The sequence below is a fragment of the Dromiciops gliroides genome, chromosome 1 (assembly GCF_019393635.1).
Source record: "Dromiciops gliroides isolate mDroGli1 chromosome 1, mDroGli1.pri, whole genome shotgun sequence".
NCBI classification, from domain to species: domain Eukaryota; kingdom Metazoa; phylum Chordata; class Mammalia; order Microbiotheria; family Microbiotheriidae; genus Dromiciops; species Dromiciops gliroides.
In genome coordinates this window covers 422,042,685-422,047,926 of record NC_057861.1, presented here as the reverse complement: position 1 = coordinate 422,047,926, position 5,242 = coordinate 422,042,685, and positions in this window count along the sequence as shown.

Genomic DNA, 5,242 nt, shown 5'->3' with positions numbered 1-5,242 from the left:
TCTGCTACTGATGACTCCTGTTTCCTTACTTAAGATCTTAGGGTGGGAAGGGACATTGAAGGTAACCAAATCCAACCCACTAATTTTACGAGGGAAGGAATATCTCTGTCTAGGCCTCAATTTCCTTGCTTATAAAATGAGGAGACCTGGATTAGATCTCAAAGGTTATACTCAGGTCTAAAATCCTCCTTAGAAGGTGACTCTGAATTTTTAGTGCTCCCTACCCCAAACCCAAATTTCTCCATTTCTTTATCTCCCTTCCCATCCTCCAAGCTGGGAGTCTGTCCTTGTGCTCACCAAAGGGTATATGCAGAGAGGTTTCTCTCAGAATCAAAGGGCACAGGTGTCCTGGGCCAGTCTTGACCTCCCCCTGCCCCTGAGGCACTGTGAAAGCTGAATTCATTAAGATTGCTTTGAGAGATGGGGCATGAAAGGCCCTATGTAAGTGCAAAGTGGCCAGCTGTGATGATGATGATGTATTAATAATCATCCGATAGGTTCTAACATAAATCCAGGCTCCTCATAAAATAAGCTTACATGTTATTCTTGGTCCGTTCTAGCCCTAGGCTGGGCAGTTAATGAGCGACAGAACTGTTTATTGGCTACTTCTGAGGAGCCTGATGAAGTAGTTCAGTCATGGCAGGGCCTGTGTGGGTGGTGCCAGTAACCTAATCTGTTTCCCGGGCCATTTTTCCCCCCACTCCCTTCAATGAGGCACACGTTTCCATGACCCAAAGGCCTCCCTTCTTTGGGATTCCATTGCAGGGAAGAGGGAAGGGATCCCTTCCCCTCTCCCTTTCCTAGCAGAGCCCTGAAGAAGCTGGGGATAGGAGAGGGAAGCCAAGGGGTCAGCTAGGTAGCAAGAGGTCAGATGCTAGAAACCACCCTCCAGGCCAAGGAGCTGTAGGCCTTTGAGGCCTGGCCTGAGAGGATGAAAGATAAGCCAGTTGAGCAAATGCAGGGAGAGGGGAGCGGAAGCAGGACTTCCTCTAGGCAATTCTCAGCACTGTTTCTGAGTTGTTTACTTCCTATTTTGATACTTAGAGCAACAAGAAGTAGGGTCTCCCAACCAGTCTTGTATTGGCCTTGTCCTGAGCTTGTTTATCCACATTTTCTGTCAGGAAGCAATTGTGATAAGGTCTTGCTCTCTGGGGACTGTTTCAGAATGTTTTCTCCACCTTGTAGTGGTTTGCTTATGATTGATAATGTTGTGAACCCACATCCCTATTCTTGGGTTGATTTATTAACAAGCTTTATAGCACCTCAACCATTGGGAAGGTTTCTTTTTCTTTTATTCCTCTTCTAAGGAAAGACATGGTTTTGCACCTTCTAATTAGGGCATTTTCTAGACTTTCAGTTCAATGACTGATGATGAAGGGGGGTGGGTAGCTCTGTGTCTACAGAGTCCATGCACGCACACAGATGGGTATTATACACGTACACCCCTGATTTATTGTCCTACATTGGCTATGTTTTACTGCTGGGAAAGTGGAAGTCAGAGAAGTGGCAGCCTTGGAGAAAATGTTATTCTGGACAAGCCATTTTGAATCCTTGTGGCATATTCAGGACCATTCTTGGATATTTCACCTAATTCCATATTGGGGTACTTCCTTCTTTCCTTCCTCAACTGAGACCCCTTCTGCTTCCCTTTCCCTTCTTCTTGTAATGGCTTAATACTGGGTGTTTATTTTGAGGCCTTTTTTTGGTGCTGGATTGCATCTACTTTTTTACTGTATGCTCTTTGGGGCAGGAACTTGATTTGTTTGGCCTGACTTCAGATATTGTCAACACCCTGTACATTTATGGTGCTTGTAAAAATATGAAATAACAACAATGACTTTATGAGCTGAAAACAGCTTTTTTCACCACATTTAATTTTCAATGGATGATTGGAATTTCCACATCTGAAAAAGAAGCAGTGATAAATATCTTTCCATGACCTCAATCCAAATTGTATTAAAACCTATGTAATTAGGAACCCATTTCTGGAAGTGTCCACAGGAATTACACTGCGTCTAGGGAGAGACGACTCAGCTTTGAGTCTTGGGGCCTAGAGTTGGACCCAAATCTCTTTAAGAAACACACACCTTCCTAAAACTGAACTGTCTGTTCTAAGGGATATGCCAATAAAAAGGCAAATGGTGTCAGTTCCATGGCTGACATAGTCTATCTTGCTTCCTGGACTTTGAAGAGGGCCAAGCATAAGAATATTGGAATCCACATGTGAGGGGCTTATCTTCATTTTGGGACATGCTGTAATTATCCCATCATATTCTCTCTCCCCACCCTCTCTCTCTTCAAATCCAGAGTAGATTTAGCATTGCTGAGAAAGAACAGCATAAGTTTTAAGGAGTTGAAGAGATGAAGTGTCTGACACTGATACAGACACTGGTAGTTAGGGGTTGTCTTTTGTCCTTTTAGCTAGGTGCCAATAGCATGTCTATTCCTTCTATGACAGGGTCTTTGAACTTGATTTAAATAACCAAGTGGTTTACATTTTCCCCCTGATAATTGTATTTCAATATAATTGGTTTCCTTTGTACTCATATGTATTTTATCTTATGAATTTAAACACATGATTCTGAGAAGAGATCCATAGGCTTCACCAGACTGTCAATGGGATTCTTGACACAAAAAGGTGAATAATTCTTGCTTCATGGGGAGGGGTTTTCAAACAAAATCTGACTCCCTTGTAAATACGTAATATTGACTGGGGAATTCTGACTGAAATTTGCAAGTGTATATTTTGAATTTACTTGTCTGCATATCTGTTGTTTCCATATCCTACAGAGGTGCTTGATAAATGCTGAGATTCTAGAGCTATAAGGAACGTCAGAGGTTGTCTAACTCATACACTTCCTTTTATTGATGTGAAACAGAGGGACAGAGAAATGAAGCCAACAAGCTTGAGGTCATCCAGAGAGTATGGAGTAGAGTCGGGATTGTTGACCTGAATTAATTACATTGACTTTAATTGAAAATGTGTAGGACCTAATCTAAGCAATGACATTTCCAGATACAAATTATAACTGGCACATAGGACAGTTGTGCAAGCCAAATAAGGCAGTAGACAATGAGAATACATTTATATGGAGAAGCCTAGGAAATCTCACACCAATTTGCTTCCACTGGCTATTAGGAGACACTGTTTGTTTCTTAACTGGTTTCCCTTTCTCTAGTCTCTTACTCTCTAATCCATCCTCCAAATGGCTTCCAGAAAAGTCTTCCTATAGCCCAGTTCTGACCATGCCACTTTGCTGTTCAAAAAAAGGTCCGTGACTTAGGTTTTTTTGTGAGGAAAGAGATCTGTGAGGCTTTAAGTAATATATGAATGTGAGTTTTTGTTTTTGCTGCTATTTTCTTAGCCGGGAGTTTAAGATGCTTTACATTCTGGGTCCAACTTATCTTTCTAGACGCAATTCCTATTTATTCCCTTCATAGAAACTACATTCCACCTGAACTAAGTTACTCCTTATTCCATGGACTTGCCATGCCATACCTCATGTCCATAATCCATGCAGGTTGTCCTTTTGGAATGCTAGATATATACCTGGAAAGGATGTAAGAGGCCATCCATGTCAACTCCTTCATTTTACAGATGAAGAAATTGAGGCGAAGTGACCTATCAAGGTCACACAGGCAAAGAAATCAGAGGTGGGGTTTGAATCCAGGTTGTCTGACTCCAGTCATTGCACTTTCCATTATATTATGCTTTGTCCTGAGGAAAAGTCTGCATCACTTGGCAGTCCCAGTCAGTTTTCTATCCACATACCAGCCAGGTCTGATCCTGCTTAACTTCTAATATCAGAGGACGTCTGGCATGTTTCAGTTAGTATGAGCATAGATAGCAGCCTTCTTCATATCTCAGGGCAGGTGGCACCTCCTACATAAAACCTTTGTGTTCATCCTCAGATGAAAATGCTCTTCAAATACTCCTGGAGCATGTTGGTTCTTTCATTTATACCACTGCAATGTATATGAAATTTATCTCTGTACTGGCCACATCCCCTATTATTGAATGTAAATTCCTTGAGGGCAGGGATTGTGTTGTTTTTAAAAAATCTTTCTCACTCCAGTGCCTATCAAATAAAAAGTGTTTAATGTTTGTTGGCTAGAACAGAATTTCAAAAGAATGACCTTGAAAAGGCACCTGTGGTTTTTCTGCTGAGTATGGGGAAAGAATAGTAGTTGACATATGCACTACCTTATTCCTGAATGAATGAGTTTGATGTGATATCACATGAGTCCAACACCTCATTAAGGTTGTGGTAGCCATTGGAGAAATGTCTTCACATCAGAGAGACCACAACATCCAGGTGGAAGGTAGATCCTCTCTGTGTTCCTTTAGAAGAAACCACAGAAATTTCTGGAATGGGCAACAAGGTGGGTTAAATGATTTTGACAATGTCTTGGCTATTCTAGGGAATGTCATGAGTTAGAAAAACAACTCATTCTTATTAGGTGATGTAAAAACATTCAATTATTTACAGATATGAAATTGTATCTGTTGGCAGTCATGGACTGGCACTGTGATGGCCCAGATAGACTCTTACTTTGGCTGCCAACAATAGGCAATTATAGACTCCTTCCTACATCTATGACCTTAGGGACACAAATCTCCCCTTATTTCTATCTAGTATCTCTCATTATAGTAAGTCATTGGCACAAAAGCACATTTGGGTCACTTATCACAAATACAACAATTATGCCTGGCTTTGTCATGTGGTGGTATATATTCCCTAAATGTAATCAAGGAGTCAAACTAATTTGGTGAAAGCACCCTAGATTAGCATGTGGGCAGAGAAGTTCCATTAAAATTTTTTTTTCTTTTGGTGAGGCAATTGGGGTTAAGTGACTTGTCCAGAGTCATACAACTAGTAAGTGTTAAGTGTCTGAAGCTAGATTTGAACTCAGTTCTTACTAAATCCAGGGCCGGTGCTCTATCCACTGCACCACCTAGCTGCCCCAAGTTCCATCTTTTGAGGTCAATTCTCATGGTCTATGGACCAATGGTAGTCCTAAAGGATCATTGGGGTAGCTTGTGGGCTGCTCTCTCTCCTCATGTTAATATTTATATCATTACACCACCAATACATTTTTCCCTGGCAGGGTATCATAATTTATATATATTATGTCTTTCAATGATGATTTTATCCTCTGATTCTATAATATCAGGTCAGTTCTCCTTCATAATTTCCTGGAATATGGTGTCTAGACTCTTTTTCTGATCATGGCTTTCAGG